The sequence below is a fragment of the Salmo salar genome, chromosome 10 (assembly GCF_965601325.2).
Source record: "Salmo salar chromosome 10, fSalSal1, whole genome shotgun sequence".
Classification (NCBI taxonomy): Eukaryota; Metazoa; Chordata; class Actinopteri; order Salmoniformes; family Salmonidae; genus Salmo; species Salmo salar.
Genome location: NC_138300.1, coordinates 31947205 through 31972110, shown reverse-complemented (window position 1 = coordinate 31972110; position 24906 = coordinate 31947205). Strand labels below are relative to the sequence as shown.

Sequence of the window (24906 nt, the reverse complement as noted above, 5' to 3'; positions counted from 1 at the left end):
CAGAGTTTTGGCTCGATAGGTCATTCGGTGCCCGAGCAACGACCTTAATTGGTACTGAAAATCCACTTTTTCCGGGCGTTGCTACAGGGTCCTTGAATGAGCTATCAGACAGAAACGTTGGGGTCCATCTCTATGGGCCGAGGCCGTTTCAATGCACCTAGTCTTGCTGTTTCTCGGTCTGAGAACATTCTAGAGCCACATAACTCACCGTGCACTATTGACTTGAGCTCTAGAGCAGGTTTCTAACGTTTCAGAGCTCTAGGTCTGACAGTTCTTTGATAGTTTGAACAAAGGTAACTATTGCGGGCTATTGTGTCTCTAAGCCGCACTGTGTCACTCTGTCCTAGCTGTGTTTGTGTGTGAGTTTTTCTTGGAAATCTGATGGGATAAATGACTGATTTACAGTTCATGAGGGTTGCCTTATCACACATATGAAGTTTTGAAAAGATCTGACCTTTTTAACCCTTCGAAACAGCCCCTATGACACAATTTTAAGGCACTTCTGGTTGACACAGGAAGCTGAAAGTGAACACATATCCTCCTTGGGTTAGGCTCTTATAGAATATTGAGTTTTAAGTCTTTACGTTAAGAACTGACTTATTTACAGAGGGTTGAATGGGTGTGTGTTATTTAAAAAAAATCACAGAAAATCACAGAAATCTTGCAGAGCTCCAAAACCCACCTTAACGGATTCATCTGAACACGCTGCAACTGGAACTTTAACCTCTTACATCTAGACGTTCCGCTAGCGGAACACCTGCTCCAATATCCAATGATAGGCGTGGCGCAAATGACAAATTCCTCAAAAATACAAAAACTTCAATTTTTCAAACATATGACTATTTCACATCATTTTAAAGACAAGACTCTCCTTTATCTAACCACACTGTCCGATTTCAAAAAGGCTTTACAGCGAAAGCAAAACATTAGATTATGTCAGCAGAGTACCCAGCCAGAAATAATCAGACACCCATTTTTCAAGCTAGCATATAATGTCACAAAAAACAAAACCACAGCTAAATGCAGCACTAACCTTTGATGATCTTCATCAGATGACACACCTAGGACATTATGTTATACAATACATGCATGTTTTGTTCAATCAAGTTCATATTTATATCAAAAACCAGCTTTTTACATTAGCATGTGACGTTCAGAACTAGCATACCCCCCCGCAAACCTCCGGTGAATTTACTAAATTACTCACGATAAACGTTCACAAAAAACATAACAATTATTTTAAGAATTATAGATACAGAACTCCTTTGTGCAATCAAGGTGTCCGATTTTAAAATAGCTTTTCGGTGAAAGCACATTTTGCAATATTCTGAGTAGATAGCCCAGCCATCACGGCTAGCTATTTAGACACCCACCAAGTTTAGCCCTGACCAAACTCCGATTTACTATTAGAAAAGTTTGATTACCTTTGGTGTTCTTCATCAGAATGCACTCCCAGGACTGCTACTTCAATAACAAATGTTGGTTTGGTTCAAAATAATCCATTGTTATATCCAAATAGCGGCGTTTTGTTCGTGCGTTCAAGACACTATCCGAAGTGTAAATAAGGGTCACGAGCATGGCGCATTTCGTGACAAAAGATTTCTAAATATTCCATTACCGTACTTCGAAGCATGTCAACCGCTGTTTAAAATCAATTTTTATGCCATTTTTCTCGTAAAAAAGCGATAATATTCCGACCGGGAATCTGTGTGTATACATACAAAGAGAGAGAAAATAAAAGCATGGGATCCCCTCGTGCACGAGCCTGAGTCTCACAGTACTGTGACCAGCCACTATCCAAACGCGCTACTTTTTTTCAGCCAGAGCCTGCAAAGCCCCGATTCAGCTTTTTGCCGCCTTCTGAGAGCCCATGGGAGCCGTAGGAAGTGTCACGTAACAGCAGAGATCCCCTGTATTGGATAGAGATAATCAAGAAGGGCAAGAAATTGTCAGACAGGGCACTTCCTGCATGGAATCTTCTCAGGTTTTGGCCTGCCAAATGAGTTCTGTTATACTCATAGACACCATTCAAACAGTTTTAGAAACTTTGGAGTGTTTTCTATCCAAAGCTAATAATTATATGCATATTTTAGTTTCTGGGCAGGAGTAATAATCAGATTAAATTGGGTACGTTTTTTATCCGGCCGTGAAAATACTGCCCCCTAGCCATAACAGGTTAATGCCATTATTGTCTCTGTTAGAATGTCTGTGTGAGAGGTTGGTGGTGGTTTTTACTGTTGGGATGTTTATAATGGGGTACAGGTATTCAAATAAGGAGAAGGCCAAATGCGTTTTGTTGAATTTTCTGTTTGCTCAGGCAAAGTTGGCCATTTGGCTAACAAGGAGGTACAGGGTCAAACCCTTTACTTTATTTAATGGGATGGTCTCTGCGCGCCTTAGGGTGGAATTTGAGTTCTATAAAATGATAGAAAGTGTGGAGATGTTTCAGGAGATATGGTGTGTCGGTGGGTTGTCTGTATAGCTGGGGAAGACGTTTAAGATATACGGTTGTAGAAGTGGTGAGGTTTTGGTTATTGTGATGTGTGGTGTTGTTTTGTATCGTGGGGTAGAGGGCAAGGTGAGTATGGTACATGCATGCAGTACATGATATATTTTGGTGGTTAATTGTAAGGGGAGGGTGGTGAGGTTTTAATGAAATTAGAATGTTTCATAAAAAAAAAACTGTCGCTCTCTGTGTGTTTGTATTTTCGTATAAACCTGTTTTTGCTTTGTCATTATGGGGTATTGTATGTAGATTGAGGAGGGAAAAAAACTATTTAAGAAGCACGGTTTGGCAGGTCATGTTTCGCAGAACGCATGACTCAACCTTTGCCTCTCCCGAGCCCATTGGGACAAGATCCTAATTGGAGAGAAAAAGGGGGTAAAATACACAAAAAGAAGAAAAGAAAACACACACATTCACGTCATTTAGCAACCGATCTTACGCAGAGCGACTTACAGTAGTGAGTGCATACATTTTCGTGCTGTGGGGCACACATACACAACCACCATAATCTGACCACCATAACTCAAAGTTATTGTACCTACCAGCTACTACACCTCTCCTGAGAACTCCAGAAACCAGATGACTGTAGAATACTACCACACAACCGCTACACTGCTGTACCAAGCCCAGAGAGGGGGGAAAAGAGAGAGACAGACACCACACAGCCCAGGGAGAAAGGAGGAGAGGAGAATGTCTGGGACTGTTAATTGGGGACTCATATGGCCTATCAGGTATCCAATCCAGGTCGTCTGTGTGTCTCCAGACTGTGTTAGCCCACTGAACTAAAGCCTGTGTTGGCTCTGAGAGCTGATGTGGGTCATTCAACATGGTAGTGGCAAAGCAGCAAGCGTCACATTCGCGTTGTCAGCATCAATTTGTATTGTATTTATTAAGGATCCCCATTAGCTAATGCCAATCATTATTCTGAAGACATAAATATCCTGCCTCATACGGTATATTATTCTTGATCCAAAATGGCATAGCAGTCAGACGTTTGTTTTTGTCTTATCCTGTCCCGTGTATATACCGCTTTTCTTCATATATATTTTAATCTCACTTTCCTTCTACGGACTGAATATACTCTCCTGCGATCCGCCTCACCCAATGTGGTACAGATCTGCTATTTTTATACTTTAGAACCGGAACCCCCATCAGAAGCTAGTCAGCTAACTAGCTACCTGCTAGTGGTCCTCACCGTTAACTCGGACATCAGCCAGCCTCAACCCGGTCAATTCCTGCCAGTCTGTACAGCGCAATATCAACCCAGAGCATATCGGACTGATTTTTCTCTACCACATCTCCGGATTCCTACCGCAAGCTCTGAACCTTTACACCGGATCATCGCAGCTAGCTAGCTGCTATCCGAGTGGCTACTCCTGGCTAACGTCTCTGTCCCGAAGCAAGCACCAGTTAGCCTGGAGCTAGCCTCAAGCTAGGCCGATCTCCCAGCTAGCCAAAGAGGTCCACCAACCAATTCTTGGGCTACAATACCTCTTTTGCCAATTGGCCTGGACCCTTTACTGCCGACACGGAGCCCCGCTGATCCATCACGACTGGTCTGCAGACGTAACCGTCCGAGGTGGTTTCAACAGGCTATTCCATTGCGACGTCGCCGGATGCCCATCTGCTAGCTCCGGCCCGCTAGTTGTCTGAATCGCCTAGCATAGCAGCGACTAAGGAATTGGCTCCCTGACTCATCTAGTGCTACTCATTGGACCCTATGATCACTCGGCTACACATGCCTCTCCCTAATGTCAATATACCTTGTCTATTGCTGTTTTGGTTAGTGATTATTGTCTTATTTTACTGTAGAGCCCCTAGCCCTGCCCAATATGCCTTCTGTTCCACCCCACACACACATGCGGTGACCTCACCTGGCATAACTGGTGCCTCTAGAGACACTCAATGCCTAGGTTTACCGACACTGTACTCACATCCTACCATACCATTGTCTGTACATTATGCCTTGAATCTATTCTTCCACGCCCAGAAACTCTGCTCCTTTTACTCTCTGTTCCAAATGCACTAGATGACCAGTTCTTATAGCCTTTAGCCGAACCTTAGCCTACTCCTCCTCTGTTCCTCTGGTGATGTAGAGGTTAACCCAGGCCCTGCAGCCCCCAGAACCACACCCATTCCCCAGGCGCTCTCATTTGTTGCCTTCTATAACCATAAAAGCCTTGGTTTCATGCATGTTAACATTAGAAGCCTCCTCTCCAAGTGTGTTTTATTCACTGCTTTAGCAGCCCTGATGTCCTAGCCCTGTCTGAATGATGGTTTAGGAAGGCCACCAAAAATCCAAAAATGTTCATCCCTAACTATTGTTGCGGATGAATCAGAATTAGTTGGGTAACATAGATAATTAAGATGTCTTATCTGCATAATATGCTTATGTGATATACTTGTTATTAGAATAGTAGTCAGGGGTAGTCTATCCCTTTGGACTCTGGTGTTGGCAGTTGCACTTCTTCCCTCAGCTGGGGCTCAGTCTCTTGGGGCCCAGAGAGGGGAGAGGTCAGACTTGTCTTTTACATGTCTCTGGTGCTATGCAGAATATCAGAAAGGGAAGAGGACAGGATGGAACATTGTCTTCATATGTGAATGTGTCTTTACCTATTCTTAAACCATGTGAAGGAATGGCGTGATTAATGGGGAACCAATTACTTGTCTCCACAATGTCTGTGCGCAAGTCACTCCCTCCTTTGGCATTGGGGGGAGGTGTATGGCAGTGTCTGGAACCATTGTATGTCCCCTCTGATGTTGCACTTATCCTGGGATAGTGTATGACCTAGAGGCTCACTCCCCTCAGTGAGCTTGTCCAGGAGAGGGGTCAAGAAGTTTTACTTGAGATGGGAGTATCTAGAGTTGACAATTGAGTTATGCCATTGGATGAGTTGGTGTTTTTGTGCTATGAAGTACCAGGAACGAGATTAGAACCTTGTCTAGGGACCAAACTGAACAATAATTTATAGTGAATGCTATCTGGTTACGGGATACTCCTTTCTCATTATAAAGTCTTCCTTTGTGAACTGTTCCTAAATATCTGTGGTTTGTTATGTCGACTAGGGGGTGAATCTTGGCTATAAAAGATCTTTGTACTTTTGTGTTGTCACTCTCAACGGTTCATTAGAAATGGTGCATCGTTGAAAGTCAGTGCTATTGCAAAGCTCTTATTATTAGATATGTAGTTTAAGTATAACTCTGACTGGTGTGTGAAGTTTGTCTCTCTCCTCATTTGGTAATACAGAAATGAACCACCACACTATAACATCTTCTGACAAGATAGAACTGCCAAAGGGGGCAGAGTTGCAATCTACTGCAGAGATAGCCTGCAGAGTTCTGTCATACTATCCAGGTCTGTGCCCAAACAGTTTGAACTTCTACTTTTAAAAATCCACCTTTCCAGAAACAAGTCTCTCACCGTTGCCGCTTGTTATAGACCCCCTTCAGCCCCCAGCTGTGCCCTGGACACCATATATGAATTGATTGCCCCCCCCCCCCCCATCTATCTTCAGAGTTCGTACTGTTAGGTGACCTAAACTGGGAAATGCTTAACCTCTATGGGACCGGCGGGACGAATTCGTCCCACCTACGTAACATCCACTGCCAGCCTGTGGCGCGATTTTCAAAATCTTCAAAATCCTATTACTTCAATTTCTCAAACATATGACTATTTTACAGCCATTTAAAGATAAGACTCTCGTTAATCTAACCACACTGTCCGATTTCAAAAAGGCTTTACAACGAAAGCAAAACATTAGATTATGTCAGCAGAGTACCAAGCCAGAAATAATCAGACACCCATTTTTCAAGCCAGCATATAATGTCACCAAAACCCAGAAGACAGCTAAATGCAGCACTCACCTTTGATGATCTTCATCAGATGACAACCCTAGGACATTATGTTATACAATACATGCATGTTTTGTTCAATCAAGTTCATATTTATATCAAAAACCAGCTTTTTACATTAGCATGTGACGTTCAGAACTAGCATACCCCCCGCAAACTTACGGGGAATTCGCTAACATTTTACTAAATTACTCACGATAAACGTTCACAAAAAGCATAACAATTATTTTAAGAATTATAGATACAGACCTCCTCTATGCACTCGATATGTCCGATTTTAAAATAGCTTTTTGGTGAAAGCACATTTTGCAATATTCTAAGTATATAGCCCAGGCATCACGGGCTCGCTATTTAGACACCCGGCAAGTTTAGCACTCACCATAATCATATTTACTATTATAAAAATGTCATTACCTTTTGTTGTCTTCGTCAGAATGCACACCCAGGACGTCTACTTCAATAACAAATGTTGGTTTGGTCCAAAATAATCCATCGTTATATCCGAATAGCGGCGTTTTGTTCGTGCGTTCCAGACACTATCCGAAATAGTAAAGAAGTGTCGCGCGCTTGGCGCAATTCCTGACAATAAAATTCAAAGTATTCAATTGCCGTACGTCGAAGCATGTCAACCGCTGTTTAAAATCAATTTTTACGTCATTTTTCTCGTAGAAAAGCGGTAAAATTCCGACAGGGAATCTCCTTTTCGGCAAACAGAGGAAAAAATCCCAAAGGCGGGGGCGGTCGGGGTCACGCGCATAAGCTAGTGTCTCTTGATGGGCCACTTGAGAAAGGCGATAATGTGTTTCAGCCTGGGGCTGGAATGACGACATTCTCTTTTTTCCCGGGCTATGAGAGCCTATGGACGACGTGGGAAGTGTCACGTTAGAGCAGAGATCCTTAGTAAATGATAGAGATGGCAAAGAAGTTCCAGAAATGGTCAGACAGGCCACTTCCTGTAAAGGAATCTCTCAGGTTTTGACCTGCCATTTGAGTTCTGTTATACTCACAGACACCATTCAAACAGTTTTAGAAAATTTAGGGTGTTTTCTATCCATATGTAATAAGTATATGCATATTCTAGTTACTGAGTAGGAGTGGTAACCAGATTAAATCGGGTATGTTTTTTATCCAGCCGTGTCAATGCTGCCCCCTAGCCCTAACAGGTTAACCTGTCTGGGCTAGGGGGCAGTATTTTCACGGCCGGATGAAAAACGTACCCAATTTAAACAGGTTACTACTCTGGCCCAGAAACTAGAATATGCATATTATTAGTAGATTTGGATGGCAAACACTCGGAAGTTTCTAAAACTGTTTGAATGGTGTCTGTGAGTATAACAGAACTCATATGGCAGGCAAAAACCTGCGAAAATTCCAAGCAGGAAGTGGAAAGTCTGAGAATTGTAGTTCTTCTTTTGATTCTCTATCGAAGCTACAGTGTCTGTGGGGGACGTTGCACTTCCTAAGGCTTCCATTGGCTGTCTAAAGCCTTCAGAAAGTGGTTTGAGCATTTTCCTGTCACTGGGCAGATAATAGGAGCTCAGTTACTGAGTGGTCTGCCTGGCAACAAAGGGATTGGATATGCGCAGTCACGCCTTCTTTTTCTTCTTGAATGAATATGCTATTGTCCGGTTGGAATATTAGCGCAATTCTACGTTAAAAATACCATAAAGATTGATTTTAAACAGCGTTTGACATGCTTCTAAGTACAGTAATGGAACATTTTGACTTTTCGTCTCTCGTTCCGTGCTCGCGCATTATGCCTTTGGATAAGTGATCTGTACGCACAAACAAAACTGAAGTATTTGTATATAAATATGGATTATTTCGAACAAAAACAACATTTCTTGTGGAAGTAGCAGTCCTGGGAGTGCATTCTGACGAAGACCAGCAAAGGTAAGAGAATATTTCTAATACTAATTCTGAGTTTAGGTTGCCCCGAATTTGGCGGGTGTCTGAATAGCTCACCGTGATGGCTGAGCTATGTACTCAGAATATTGAAAAATGTGCTTTCTCCGTAAAGCTATTTTAAAATCTGACACAGCGGTTGCATCCAGGGGTAGTCTATCTATAATTCTTTAAATAATTGTTATATATCTTGTCAACGTTCATGATGAGTATTTTTGTAAATTGATGTGCACATTCACCGGACGTTTTGGTGGGAATAAATTTTCTGAACATCACGCGCCAATGTAAAATGCTGTTTTGGATATAAATATGAACTTTATCGAACAAAACATACATGTATTGTGTAACATAATGTCCTAGGAGTGTCATCTGATGAAGATCGTCAAAGGTTAGTGCTTCATTTAGCCGTGTTTTGGGTTTTATTGACACATGTCCTTGCTTGGAAAATGGCTGTGTGATTATTTTTGTCTATGTACTTTCCTAACATAATCTAATGTTTTGCTTTCGCTGTAAAGCCTTTTTGAAATCGGACAATGTGGTTAGATTAACGAGAAGTGTATCTCTAAAATGGTGTAAAATAGTTGTATGTTTGAGAAAGTTGAATTATGACATTTTGTTGTTTTTGAATTTTCCGCCCTGATATTTCAGTGGCTGTGTCCCGCTAGTGTCCCACCTAGCCCATGAAGTTAACAAGCGTCCAAACGCACTTCAATGCCATACAACACTCCTTCCGTGGCCTCCAACTTCTTTTAAATGCTAGTAAAACTACAGCGAGGGAAAAAAGTATTTGATCCCCTGCTGATTTTGTACATTTGCCCACTGACAAAGAAATGATCAGTCTATAACTTTAATGATAGGTTTACTTGAACAGTGAGAGACAGAATAACAACAACAAAATCCAGAAAAACGCATGTCAAAAATTTTATAAAATGATTACCATTCTAATGAGGGAAATAAGTATTTGACCCCTCTGCAAAACATGATTTAGTACTTGGTGGCAAAACCCTTGTTGGCAATCACAGAGGTCAGCCGTTTCTTGTAGTTGGCCACCAGGTTTGCACACATCTCAGGAGGGATTTTGTCCCACTCCTCTTTGCAGATCTTCTCCAAGTCATTAAGGTTTCGAGGCTGACGTTTGGCAACTCGAACCTTCAGCTCCCTCCACAGATTTTCTATGGGATTGATATCTGGAGACTGGCTAGGCCACTCCAGGACCTTAATGTGCTTCTTCTTGAGCCACTCCTTTGTTGCCTTGGCCGTGTGTTTTGGGTCATTGTCATGCTGGAATACCCATCCACGACCCATTTTCAATGCCATGGCTGAGGGAAGGAGGTTCTCACCCAAGATTTGACGGTACATGGCCCCGTCCATCGTCCCTTTGATGCGGTGAAGTTGTCCTGTCCCCTTAGCAGAAAAACACCCCCAAAGCATAATGTTTCCACCTCCATGTTTGACGGTGGGGATGGTGTTCTTGGGGTCATAGGCAGCATTCCTCCTCCTCCAAACACGGCGAGTTGAGTTGATGCCAAAGAGCTCCATTTTGGTCTCATCTGACCACAACACTTTCACCCAGTTGTCCTCTGAATCATTCAGATGTTCATTGGCAAACTTCAGATGGGCATGTATATGTGCTTTCTTGAGCAGGGGGACCTTGCGGGCGCTGCAGGATTTCAGTCCTTCACGGCATAGTGTGTTACCAATTGTTTTCTTGGTGACTATGGTCCCAGCTGCCTTGAGATCATTGACAAGATCCTCCCGTGTAGTTCTGGGCTGATTCCTCACCGTTCTCATGATCATTGCAGCTCCACGAGGTGAGATCTTGCATGGAGCCCCAGGCCGAGGGAGATTGACAGTTCTTTTGTGTTTCTTCCATTTGCGAATAATCGCACCAACTGCTGTCACCTTCTCACCAAGGTGCTTGGCGATGGTCTTGTAGCCCATTCCAGCCTTGTGTAGGTCTACAATCTTGTCCCTGACATCCTTGGAGAGCTCTTTGGTCTTGGCCATGGTGGAGAGTTTGGAATCTGATTGATTGATTGCTTCTGTGGACAGGTGTCTTTTATACAGGTAACAAACTGAGATTAGGAGCCCTCCCTTTAAGAGTGTGCTCCTAATCTCAGCTCGTTACCTGTATAAAAGACACCTGTGAGCCAGAAATCTTTCTGATTGAGAGGGGGTCAAATACTTATTTCCCTCATTAAAATGCAAATCAATTTATAACATTTTTGACATGTGTTTTTCTTTATTTTTTGGTTTTTATTCTGTCTCTCACTGTTCAAATAAACCTACCATTAAAATTATAGACTGATCATTTCTTTGTCAGTGGGCAAACGTACAAAATCAGCAGGGGATCAAATACTTTTTTCCCTCACTGCAAATGCATGCTCTTCAACCAATTGTTGCCCGCACCCGCCCGCCCGACTAGCATCACTACTCTGGACGGTTCTTACTTAGGATATGTGGACAACTACAAATACCTAGGTGACTGGTTAGACTGGGAACTCTCCTTCCAGACTCACATTAAGCATCTCCAATACAAAATTAAATCTAGAATCGGCTTCCTATTTCACTTCAAAGCCTCCTTCACTCATGCTGCCAAACATACCATCGTAAAACTGACTATCTTACCGATCCTTGACTTCGGCGATGTCATTTACAAAACAGTCTCTAACACTACTCAGAAAACTGGTTGTAGTCTGTCACAGTGCCATCCGTTTTGTCACCAAAGCCCCAAATACTACCCACCACTGCGACCTGTATGCTCTCGTTGGTTGGCCCTCACTACATATTCGTCACCAAACCCACTGGCTCCAGGTCATCTATAAGTCTTTGCTCGGTAAAGCCCCGCCTTATCTCAGCTCACTGGTCACCATAGCAACTACCCACCCATAGCACGCGCTCCAGTAGGTATATTTCACTGGTCATCCCCAAAGCCAACACTTCCTTTGGCCGCCTTTCCTTACAGTTCTCTGCTGCCAATGACTGGAATGAATTGCAAAAATCACTGAAGATGGAATCTTATATCTCCCTCTCTAACTTTAAGCATCAGCTGTCAGAGCAGTTTACCAATCACTTTACCTGTACACAGCCTATCTGTAAATAGCACACCCAACTACCTCATCCTCATATTGTTATTTATCCTATTGCTCTTTTGCACCCCAGTATCTCTACTTGCACATCATCATCTGCACATCTATCACTCCAGTGTTATTGCTAAATTGTAATTATTTCGCCTCTATGACCTATTTATTGCCTTACCTGCCTACTCTTCTACATTTGCACACACCGTACATACATTTTTCTATTGTGTTATTGACTGTATGTTTGTTTATGTGTAACTCTGTGTTGTTGTTTTTGTCGCACTGCTTTGCTTTATCTTGGCCAGGTCGCAGTTGTAAATGAGAACTTGTTCTCAACTGGCCTACCTGGTTAAATAAAAGGTGACATTTTTTTAAATAATACCAATAATAATTCATCCAAAGGACACACGACAGTCGCACGGACACACAGACACAAACCTAACATCTCTATCGCTCACTCTATTTCTAGACGTGAGGCTCTAGATATGAAAGCTGTGTGTTGTGTTCTACAGGGAATACCCATTCCCGTGTTTTAAGGTGAAAATAGAGATAAAACAGGTTATGTTATATGTTTATGTCTCCCATGTGCCTTCTTACTCTGTTACGATGTAAATTTGGACCAGTTCAGCCCTGTTTGTTCCTCTGCCGCCATCACACAGCCAGGAAACAGAAGCCTCTCCGTCAGACATGTGACTTTATTAGTTAACCAGTGTGTCCAACCTCTTTGCTTCCTCTCTTACCCAGGCAAGTCACCCTTGATACAAGTCAGTATTTGATGTCCCTCCATGTCTGAGGACCTTGGGAGATGAAGTGAAAACCGTTCACTAGGGGCAACAGTGAGTGCTGTTACCTAGAAGTAGGCTTTGGTGTTGCAACAGTGTTGTGGAAGGGGATGGCAGATGGTTGTAAGGATCTGTCTCTGGTTACAAAGGTTGCATGTTCAAATCCAGTGATAGAAAGTTATTTTTATATTTTTGTTTTAAGCCTATCCCAAACCTTACCCCAGGGTTCCCAAAACTTGGTTCTCAGTCCCCAAGGAGTGCACATTTTTACCCTAGCACTACACAGCTGATTCAAATAATCAGCTAATGATAAAGCTTTCATAATTTGAATCAGCTGTGTAGTGTTAGGGCAAAAACCAAAATGTTGCCTTTACCCTTACCATAACCATTAGGAGCTAATGCATAACCTTATGAATTCATTGTTAATGCCTAAACTTAACCTTGGAACAAAGCAGAGAAGTAACCAAACACTTTGAAATTTGACATTTGGAACAACATAAAAATTTGATGTTCGAGATTTGGAGTTTTGAGTTCTTACATCTGCAACTGCAAATTTGATTCTCACTTGTGATTGATTTTCACATGTGAACTTGCAATTCCACATGTGAACGTGAGATTTTCACATGAGAAAGTACTTTGTGGATAGGATTGGCCACCCTGTGATGATCTGTTATAATACATTAGAGACTGAACTTCTCAAGTAGCCAACAGCAGGAGACACAACAGGCCAGCCTAAACAGGTGAGGGATATGCTGGATCTCTGGGTGGCGTGCAGGGACACTCCTCAGTCTAAATATAGGAGTAGGAGCCAGTGGGGCAGAAGACTGGGGGTTAATGAGGGATGCAGTTATGCATTATTCACAATAGTTAATCACTGCTGTCCTATCACACACAGTCACACACTACTGTCACATAGTGGAGAGGAATCCCACGAGAGGAGAGGGAGCTAAGGAGAGAAGAGGAAAGGTGCAGTATCATGGTGAGGTAGGTAATGAACAGCAGTGGGTCTCAATAACACAATCTAATCTAAAGTCCAAAGCACCCATTGGCCAGCGAAGAGAATTTACTCTGAGACAGAGTCAGTCATCACCCTCCTTTCCCTCATCACCGTCTCTCTCTTTCTCTCTCGCGCTCTCCCATTTTCATACTCATAGGTACAGCAACTACACAGCACCTACACGTGCAGAAGAGTTGACACAGCTCCTCAAGGTTCACGGTAACAAATACTTCAGCTTGTCATAAAACAGCTGACAGAGTGACTATCATTCTGTTATCGCTTCTATAACCCATACACATCCACTTCTGAAGAGCTCTCACACACACACACACACACACACACACACACACACACACACACACACACACACACACACACACACACACACACACACACACACACACACACCACACACACACACGTTTGGCCCTCCGAGAGGAGTTATATACAGTTGGATTCTCTGGCAGATAGGATATGAGTCATTATTGGTCGTTTGTGCTCAGGACATATTTGCATACTTGAAGTTCCAAGAATTGTACAAACACACACACAAACAAACACATATTGTGTGGACAAGGACAAACACACACACACACATCATGTATGCAGCGTGAATGATTAGGACATTCCCATTCTGAATTGTTTCACACTCAGTGTTTGAGCACCCTGTCCTCGGGAGGACTGTCACGTGAGTGTGTGTCGTTGTGTGTGTGTGTGTGTGTGTGTGTGTGTGTGTGTGTGTGAGTAGGTAATGATGGTGTAATAACGCAGAGTCCCACCTTGCCACAGAAAACACTCTCGTGGCCATCCATCATACTACCACTGCTAATGATAGTCATACATACTACTGATGGGGAGGGGGGAGAGAGAAGCAGGCAGCATGAAGAGAGGAGTAAATGTGCTACCACAGACAGGTGGAGTGAAGGAGTGTGTCTGTGTGACTGGAATAGGCAATCAGACCCCCACCTCCCTCCCTTACACACTACAGTAATTAAAATCAAATCGTATTTGTCATGCGCGCCAAATACAGCAGGTGTAGACCTTAACAGTGAAATGCTTACTTACAGGCTCTAACCAACAGTGCAATTTTGAAGTTAAAAAAAGTATTAGGTGAACAATAGATAAGTAAAGAAATAAAAACAACAGTAAAAAAGACAGTGAAAATAACAGTAGCAAGGCTATATACAGTAGCGAGGCTATATACAGGCCCCGGTTAGACGGGCTGATTGAGGTAGTATGTACATGTAGATATGGTTAAAGTTACTATACATATGATGAACAGAGAGTAGCAGTAGCGTAAAAGAGGGGTTGGCGGGTGGTGGGTAGCCAATGTGCGGGGGCACCTGTTAGTCGGGCTACTTGAAGTAGTATGTACATGAATGTATAGTTAAAGTGACTATGCATATATGATAAACAGAGAGTAGCAGCAGTGTAAAAGGAGGGGTTGGGGGGGGCACAAAATGCAAATAGTCCGGGTAGCCATTTGATTACCTGTACAGGACGTCTTATGGCTTGGGGGTAAAAGCTGTTGAGAAGCCTTTTTGTCCTAGACTTGGCACTCCGGTACCACTTGCCATGCAGTAGTATAGAGAACAGTCTAGGACTGTGGTGGCTGGGGTCTTTGACAATTTTTAGGGCCTTCCTCTGACACCGTCTGGTGTAGAGTTCCTAGATGGCAGGCAGCTTAGCCCCAGTGATGTACTGGGCCGTACACACTACCCTCTGTAGTGCTTGCGGTCGGAGGCCGAGCAGTTGCCGTACCAGGCAGTGACACAACCAGTCAGGATGCTCTTGATATTGCAGCTGTAGAACCTTTTGAGGATCTGAGGACCCATGCCAAATCTTTTCAGTCTCCTGAGGGAGAATAGGCTTTGTCGTGCCCTCTTGACGACTGTCTTGGTGTGTTTGGACCATTCTAGTTTGTTGGTGATGTGGACACCAAGGAACTTGAAGCTCTCAACCTGCTCTACTACAGTCCCATTTATGAGAATGGGTGCGTGCTCGGTCCTCCTTTTCCCGTAGTCCACAATCATCTCCTTTGTCGTGGTTACGTTGAGGGATAGGATGTTATTCTTGCACCACCCGGCCAGGTTTCTGACCTCCTCCCTATAGGCTGTCTCGTCGTTGTCGGTGATCAGGCCTAACACTGTTGTGTCGTCTGCAAACTTAGTGATGGTGTTGGAGTCGTGCCTGTCCATGCAGTCGTGGGTGAACAGGGAGTACAGGAGGGGACTGAGCACGCACCCCTGAGGGGCTCCAGTGTTGAGGATCAGCGTGGCAGATGTGTTGCTACCTACTCTCACCACCTGGGGCGGCCCGTCAGGAAGTCCAAAACCAGTTGCAGAGGGAGGTGTTTAGTCCCAGGGTCCTTAGCTTAGTGATGAGTTTTGAGGGTACTATGGTGTTGAACGGTGAGCTGTAGTCAATGAATAGCATTCTCACGTAGGTGTTCCTTTTGTCCAGGTGGGAAAGGGCAGTGTGAAGTGCAATAGAGATTGCATCATCTGTGGATCTGTTTGGGCTGTATGTAAATTGGCGTGGGTCTAGGGTTTCTGGGATAATGGTGTTGATGTGAGCCATTACCAGCCTTTCAAAGCACTTCATGGCTACAGACGTGAGTGCTACGGGTCTGTAGTCATTTAGGAAGGTTGCCTTAGTGTGCTTGGGCACAGGGACTATGGTGGTCTGCTTGAAACGTGTTGGTATTACATACTCAATCAGGGACAGTCGGTCAGCACATGCCCAGAGCATGGTAATCCGTATGGCATGATAATCTGTCTGGCCCCGCAGCCTTGTAAATGTTGACCTGTTTAAAGGTCTTACTCACGTCGGCTACGGAGAAATTAGGGAGAACTGATTTAAGTTTCCCTGCATTAAAGTCTCCGGCCACTAGGAGCACTGCCTCTGGGTGAGCGGTTTCCTGTTTACTTATTTCCTTATACAGCTGGCTGAGTGCGGTCTTAGTGCCGGCATCTGTCTGTGGTGGTAAATAAACAGCCACGAAAAGTATAGCTGAGAACTCTCTAGGCAAATAGTGTGGTCCGCATTTTATCATAAGATACTTTACTTCAGGTGAGCAAAATCTAGAGACTTCCTTAGTTTTCATGCACCAACTGTTGTTTACAAATATGCAAAAACAGCCCCCCCTCATCTTACCGGAGTGTGCTGTTCTATCTTGCCGGTGCAGCGTAAATCCCGCTAGCTGAATATCCATGTCATCATTCAGCCACGATTCCGTGAAACATAAGATATTACAGTTTTTGATGTCCTGTTGGTATGATATTCGTGATCGTACCTCGTCTAATTTATTGTCCAATGATTGCACGTTGGCGAGTAATATTGACGGTAACGGCAGCTTTCCCCCTCACCTTCTGCGGATCCTTATGAGGCACCCCGCTCTGTGTCCTTGGTACCTGCATCTCTTCCTCTTGCAAATAACTGGGATGTTGGCCTTGTCGGGTGTTGAGAATGTCCTGTGCGTCCTGCTTGTTGAAGAAAAAATCTTTGTCTAGTCTGAGGTGAGTGATTGTTGTCCTGATATGCAGAAGCTCTTTTTTGCCATAACATACGGTTGCAGAAACATTATGTACAAAATAAGTTACAAATAACGTGAAAAAACCCACATAATAGCACAATTGGTTGGGCGCCCGTAAAACTGCTGACATTTCTTCCGGCGCAATTTTCTACAGTGTTCATTATAATGTAAACAGTCGTCCAAAGAGGAAGGATCATAGCTAGCTGGTTCCTGTTATAAAAAGGCTGAGAAACATTGATCTAAAATCCTCCCTCCCCTTCTCTCCTTCCTCCTCCCAGTTACTCCCTCAGAGGTGAAAGAGAAACACTGTGGTGAGCTTTCTACCTCTACCTTTTTCTCTCTTCTTCCCTCTCTCCCTCTGCTACCATCTGTACAGTAACAGGTGTGTGTGACTGATGTGTTCCCTGTAGCATTGCCTGCAGCAGCACAGTCTCTAGAGACCTGTCTCTATTATCTCTACATCTAATATCTCCTCCCTACCGCTTTCTCTCACTATCGCTTTCTCTCGGCTGGTTCTGCGACTCGAGGACTGGTGTGAATTGTGTTATTGGAGGCGGGCTGTGTGTGTGTGTGTGTGTGTGTGTGTGTGTGTGTGTGTGTGTGTGTGTGTGTGTGTGTGTGTGTGTGTGTGTGTGTGTGTGTGTGTGTGTGTTTGACAGCCATGTGTCACTCTCTGTGGTGGAGTTTTATTAATTTCTGCCACCTGAGTGTCTTGTGTGTGTGTGTGTGTGTGTGTGTGTGTGTGTGTGTGTGTGGTCGTCTGCTCCGTGCACATCTCGTTAGTCTCACAGGTGAGTAATTAAACACACCGAAACACCTGGATCTGTTTCTCCTCTCCTCCTTCGTTCCTTCCCTCCCTCCTCCTATCCGTCTTCCCCTTACTCATTGCTCCCTCCTGTCATCTTAGTTAGAGCCACACCCCTGAGATCTCCCTGGTCCAATCACAACACAGACACAGGATGGCTCCTCCTCATTGAGATGTCACCAGTTAATGCTGGCTCTAACCTTAACCTCCTCCTCGCTCCTCCTCTCCTCCTCTCCTCCTCTCCTCTCCCCTCTCCTATCCCCTGTAGTCTCTCCCCCTTTAGTCTCTCCTCTCATTTCTCCTCCACTCTTCCTCTCTCCTGTCCTCTCTCTTCCTCTCGCCTCCTCCTCTTCTGTCCTATCCTCTCTCTGACTCTACTCTTAACTTCTCTCCTTTCCTCATCTCATCTCCTCCTCTCCATCTCCACCTATCCTCTCCTCATCTCCACCTCTCCTCATCTCCACCTCTCCTCATCTCCACCTCTCCTCATCTCCACCTCTATCTCTCCTCATCTCCATCTCCTTTCCTCTCCTCTCCCCTCCTATCCGTTTGTCTATTCTGTACGTGTGTACAATGTTCATCTGAAGGAAACATGTACACACGCACAGAAGATCCAACAGAAACCGCTGTGCAATATGAAACTCTGAAGGCCACATTCAAAGCTACTGCCTGTATATCTGAGCTGTCTTATACACAGCAGGAGACACAATGCAGACTAAACTGGTGTTCCCTGTTTTGAAGGAGGAGGAGGAATGCCACTGTACAAACACCGACCCTGAGGACAGGAGGGATGGAGTGAGGGATGGAGTGAGGGATGGCGGAGTGGAGGGGGTACAGGGTTAGGGTTATGTTACGGAAAGGGAGGATAAGAGGCAGAAGTCAGACTAATAACAGAGGTCACAAAAGACGAGAGAGAGAGAATCCTCTGGAGGGAAGTCCATTCCTTTGGCCCAGCCAGCCAGCTCTCTCTCCCTTTTCTTCTTTCATTTCTTCATCCCCCCATCTCCCCCTTCTCTCTCTCTGTCTTGCAGCCAGCAGAAGCTCTCCTCTGGGACATGTAACAAAACCAGCCCCTCCAGTCCCCCCTCCTCTCAATGAATACATTATCTTTTGTGTTCTTGAATAAAGAGAAAATGCCAAAATAACAGCCACCTCTCTCCTCTCTACACGGCAGGATAAAAGGACTGAAAGGACTGAATAAAAACAGGAATTAGAATGTAGTTTATAAACCTTTGTTTTACTCTTCCCTCCGACACTTTTTAATGTCATACAGAGCATGTAATACCTCTGGGGTCTACCAGGGCACAGCGCAGGGTGTGTGTGTGTGTGTGTGTGTGTGTGTGTGTGTGTGTGTGTGTGTGTGTGTGTGTGTCTCTGGTACTGTCATGGGCAGGAGAGGGGGTACTTTGGGCTAAATGAGGATGTAGGAAAACATTAGTTAATTAACGTGTTAATGTGCTGTGAATCCTGTGTACACTACTAGGTCTCAGAGAGAGGGAGGAAGAGGAAAAGGGGGGAGAGAAAGGGGAGGAGGAGGAGATTAGAGAGGAGTAGAGAAAGAGGAGGAGGGAGGAGGAAGAGGATAAAGGAGAGGAAGAAGAAGATGGGAAGGTGGAGGGAAAAGACAGACATTGTATTCCACCTCTCTCCCTCTCTTTATCCCTCTGTAAAGTAGCGTGTATGATGAGCTGAAATGGCACCTGGTATGACTGAGTGAGAGAATCTCCACTTCAAACTAGAGCCTCTCTGAAGCATCAATATGGGCAGAGAGAGACAAAGAGAGGGGGGAATACTTCACTCCTTCCTTGACATCTCCTTTTCCCTCGCTCTCTCTCCCTACATTTGAGTCATTAGAAGAATATTACATATATCTCTACCCCTCTCTCTCTTTTTCAATTCAAATGACAAGTTACATTGCATCCGACAGCATGGTACATTAACAATTTAATTTGAATTGCAGTTTCTCTGATTCCATTTGGCCTCCTGTCCCTGTTCAACTCAGCTCAGCTCAGCGCAACTCAACCTGCCTCCGTCAGATGAGAGGAAGGGTGTCTGGCAACTGAGAGGAGAGGGTGGGTGGGGGAGCGAGACAGGAGAAAGGGGAGGGGAGAGAGAGAAGAGATAGACGGGATTGTAGTCACCCCATTTCCAAACACTCAGTAATACAATGTGATCCCCCCACACACAGACACTTACCCAAACCTCAGCATAGCAAACATTATTTCAAACATTTTGATTCCACACGGCCAATCGAACAACAAGGAACATGATTTAATAAAGTGCAGTTTAAGAAAATCATTCACTCACTGAAAGTATACTGTATGTGCATTAAATCTGATAGCAAGGGGTCATTACACACACACACACACACACACACACACACACACACACACACACACACACACACACACACACACACACACACACACACACACACACACACTGAGTAATTGTAGCTAAGAGCATGAACATGAAATTGCAGGAGGAGAGTAGGCTGAGACTCAGCTCAAGCACACGAGGAGTTAAGCACAGTGTGTGTGTGTGTGTGTGTGTGTGTGTGTGTGTGTGTGTGTGTGTGTGTGTGTGTGTGTGAAAGGGTTAGGGAAGCCCTGTGATACTGTCCAGTGTTGTCTATTTGGCTTGGAGAGAGCGGTAGAGGGACGGAGGTAGAGTGAGGGAGAGGAATGGAAAGAGGGATGGAGAGACAGGGAGAGGAGGGATAGAGAGAGAGGTTGTGTGCTGCACTGCTGCTGTTAATACTGTGCAACAAACAGATTGTGAGTATTTAATCTGATTACATATTACAATATAGTCAGATTAATAGCCTCTGGATATCCTGCTCTAATCCTCTCTCTCTCTCTCTCTCTCTCTCTCTCTCTCTCTCTCTCTCTCTCTCTCCTCTCTCTCTCTCCCTCTCTCCCTCTCTCCCTCTCTCTCCCTCTCTCTCCCTCCCTCCCTCCCTCCCTCCCTCCCTCCCTCCCTCCCTCCCTCCCTCCCTGCTCATATCCCTGCTCATATCCCTGCCACAACTATACCGTCTCTTTGATTGTCTAACGTTAGCCCAGGGGTGGCCAACTCTCCTTCTGCACACTTTTCTCCAGCACACTTGATTTGACTAATCAATGTCCTGATGAGCAACTCAATAGCTGAATCAGACGTGTTAGAGCAGGGCAGGAGCAAAAACCTGCACATCCCTTACCTCTCCAGGAAGAGGGTTGGCCAACCCTGCTCTCTCAAAGCTCACCTGCCTATAGCCAGACAATCACTGATGCCAGTCCTTTAAAATACACACACACACAGCAGCCCCCCATTACCGCGGTACCATGAGTATCAGAGGAGAATGGCTGGTGCTTTTATTCTCTCATCCTGCCTCTCCTCCTGTAAAGGTATTCCTCTGTCTAATTAAGGAGCGGGGAATGTTACACACACCAAGCCAGGATCAATGTTACACACACACCAAGCCCAGCCCTATGGGAGAACTGTACAGAACCCAGCCCTATGGGAGAACTGTACAGAACCCAGCCCTATGGGAGAACTGTACAGAACTCAGCCCTATGGGAGAACTGTACAGAACCCAGCCCTATGGGAGAACTGTACAGAACCCAGCCCTATGGGAGAACTGTACAGAACCCAGCCCTATGGGAGAACTGTACAGAACTCAGCCCTATGGGAGAACTGTACAGAACCCAGCCCTATAGGAGAACTGTACAGAACTCAGCCCTATGGGAGAACTGTACAGAACCCAGCCCTATGGGAGAACTGTACAGAACTCAGCCCTATGGGAGAACTGTACAGAACCCAGCCCTATGGGAGAACTGTACAGAACCCAGCCCTATGGGAGAACTGTACAGAACCCAGCCCTATGGGAGAACTGTACAGAACCCAGCCCTATGGGAGAACTGTACAGAACCCAGCCCTATGGGAGAACTGTACAGAACTCAGCCCTATGGGAGAACTGTACAGAACCCAGCCCTATGGGAGAACTGTACAGAACCCAGCCCTATGGGAGAACTGTACAGAACCCAGCCCTATGGGAGAACTGTACAGAACCCAGCCCTATGGGAGAACTGTACAGAACTCAGCCCTATGGGAGAACTGTACAGAACTCAGCCCTATGGGAGAACTGTACAGAACCCAGCCCTATGGGAGAACTGTACAGAACCAAGCCCTATGGGAGAACTGTACAGAACCCAGCCCTATGGGAGAACTGTACAGAACCCAGCCCTATGGGAGAACTGTACAGAACCCAGCCCTATGGGAGAACTGTACAGAACCCAGCCCTATGGGAGAACTGTACAGAACTCAGCCCTATGGGAGAACTGTACAGAACCCAGCCCTATGGGAGAACTGTACAGAACCCAGCCCTATGGGAGAACTGTACAGAACTCAGCCCTATGGGAGAACTGTACAGAATCCTATCGACATAATGTCCTTTAGGCCTCACACTGCTTCTGAATAGATTACAATGAGAGAGAGAGAGACAGAGACAGACAGAGAGAGAGAGCGAGGGAGAGAGAGATACTTGTGTTTCTTTGAGGGTTTCTACACAATGCTCTCTGCGTTTCTATGGTGACCTGAAGCTGCCTGCTGGGCCCACAAAGACTGAAGTAAGAGGCCTCAAATGCACGAGCACACACACACACACACACACACACACACACACACACACACACACACACACACACACACACACACACACACACACACACACACACACACACACACAGGACTGGTTTCTAAAGTAGCTTCAAAGGTTCCAGAGGCAGACCAGGTAACCTGAGAGGTGAGGAGACAAGTGGAAGGACTGAAACATCTACAGACAAACACAAACACAGAGACACTCACACGCAGGCACACACACACATTACTGACTAGGTAAGAGCTGGCAGGAAGAGCGCAAGAGGTAACACTGTAGAGGTGTGATAACACCTCACTAATAGCTAGCTCTGATTCATCCTGAGACACACACACACACACACACACACACACACACACACACACACACACTTTACTAATAGCTAGCTAGTGGTGAATCCTCCACAATGGATCGCAAGACAGAGGAAGTGACAAAAAGAGAGAGCAATGAAGAAGAGTGTAAAACCTGAGAGAATGTTTTCCCACAGTGATGCCAGGGTCTATATTCCCCATTATATCTGTTTTCTATGTCCATCAATCACATATTTCCTTTTGAGAAGACGCTCTATTAACATGACCCTCCTTTGACCAATCACACCTTAGAAATACGTTACCATGGTAGCAAGGGAGCTTTGGCCTTGGTGGAGGTTCTGGCTGAGGGAAGTGTGTGTGTGTTGATGATTTGTCTCCTGTCACACACACACACACTCACTCACACACCCTAACTCTGGGGCGAAAGAGAAATGTGTGGTCTGCCTTCTGTCATATCCCATCAGCCTCCATTTCTCTTTACCAAATGAGGCGTTGTGAAGTGGACAACATGCCGTCCCACACTGCACACCCCTCATCCTACCAAACACTCACGTGTAGCACATGGGGATGTGTGAAACTTATTCCTCAGCCTGAAGTGTCCCACTTTCGCCAGCGAATAGTTAGCTTTTCACGTGGCGCTGACTGGTAAGACGTTTGGGTGGTCACATGTGCTAGCAAGGAAGAGGTCCTGGGTGCGAGCCGAATCAGGAGGAAGTGGTACTCGCTAAGCAAGCAGCGTGACGTCCTTTAGGCACGCACACACAGAGTGGATTGAACAGAAACAGACGCAGGTAGTTGCCTGCATGGGTGAAGACTTAGTGGACAGATTCTGTGAAGCGCTAGAGCAAGACTGAGGCGCAGATATAGCTCTAGTGTGTGTGTGTGTGTGTGTGTGTGTGTGTGTGTGTGTGTGTGTGTGTGTGTGTGTGTGTGTGTGTGTGTAGCCGTTTCATGATTAATGCGGCTCTCAGCTGCAGCGGAGCCATGCACAGACCGACTGGGATGCCCATTCACAAGATCTTTCTCTCTATCCTCTATCCTATTCTCTCTCTCTCCTCCTCTCTCCCCCCTAGCCCCTGACAGAGTAGTATTCATTACATTTCTCCTCCAGTAGCTGATCAATATCAGAACAGCCCAGTTACACTTCAACTCATTCTCCTCAAGGCAGGATCCAGCACAGAGGTCATTCAACAGCCTGAGAGAGGAAAAGAGAGAGGCTCCCTAACTTGGCGTGGTAGAACACCAAGTAGAACCCGACTGCCTTAATATGGAACGCTAGACGATTTAGAGACATCTAATCATTTTGTGGAAAAACATTGTCATCTTTTAAGAATAACAAGGAGGCCATACACGATTTCCGCAGGAATTTATAGACAACAGTGAGAAAGCACAGAAATATCCGCATACACACACTCACTCACGCACAGATGCACGCTCACTGAAATATGTCAATGCAGCAAACAATTGCCTGCTCTCTCCCCATTTCTGTAACACACACGCACAGTCGCGCGCACACGCACATACATACACACACACACACACACACACACACACACACACACACACACACACACACTATGAGAGTAATTTCTACACACTGTAAAGTCTAAAGCTTACTTTTAAAGACTTTCTTTTCCAACCATTAAACCCTGATGCAGCAGCAGTGGAGATATGCGCTGCAGTGAATATTATAAAACATTATTCTACAGGCTGTCTGTCTGGAAAAACATCCGATTTACAAAACACCTGCCATGCACCACATTCTGCAGCGATATTTCTATGCTAATCTGCGTAAAACTAAAGCTTTCATTTCGTCCAAATGCCTTTTCATCACTGGTTTACCTTCTTACTGCCGGTCCGAGATTGAGTAGGACTATTGTTAGTTCCCATTCTGCTGCGAGGTTACAATCCAACAACCATCCCGGTTATTCCCAACATCCACAAACAAGGTTTCAGAAGCGGCGGTTATCCACTTTCCCATCCCAAGGATAGTGACTGAATCCCGCCTACATCGCACTACCCCGATATATATAAAAAAAAACTGTGTCAGGATTTCCTGTTTCCGCGCGTAATTTCCCTTTATTCTAGCCCCCCTATTTTCGTGGTTACCTCTCTCTCTCTCTCCTTCCCTCTGTTCGGCTGCCGCTGAAGTTGCCTAGTTACCTCTCTCTGTAGGGTAGCTCAGAACGCCAGGGCAGACAGCCAATCAGAAAGCAGGGTTAACTATTTTTCTGCTGGGCCGTCCTGGTTTCGTGGTTTCAGGGGAAAGTGAGAGTGTGTGTGGAGGGAGGTAAAAAAAAAAGAGTATCAAAAACCGAGATGCGTAAGAAAACTGAAAGTAAAGAGATGGATGGATGAGAGTTAAAAAATGGATGGATGAGAGTTTAAAAAAACAGATAGAAATGTCAAAACAACACTAGAACAACACATCTGAATTTGTCTGGAGTGAGGAAAGTGAAATATATTGTGTGGGGTGTTGATAATCAGAGTTGGCTGA

General features: G+C 44.9%; 1 protein-coding gene across 3 annotated transcripts in view; it reads right to left on the bottom strand.

Annotated features, from left to right (window-relative positions):
• Positions 1-24545, bottom strand: part of LOC106560226 (disabled homolog 1) — a 108857-nt gene extending 84312 nt beyond the window's left edge. For all 3 annotated transcript variants that reach the window (XM_014122857.3, XM_014122862.3, XM_014122864.3), the window contains exon 1: positions 24252-24545. The gene's annotated coding sequence lies outside the window, so the exon portion shown is untranslated. The remainder of the gene's footprint in view (positions 1-24251) is intronic.
• Between the last annotated feature and the right edge of the window lie 361 nt (positions 24546-24906).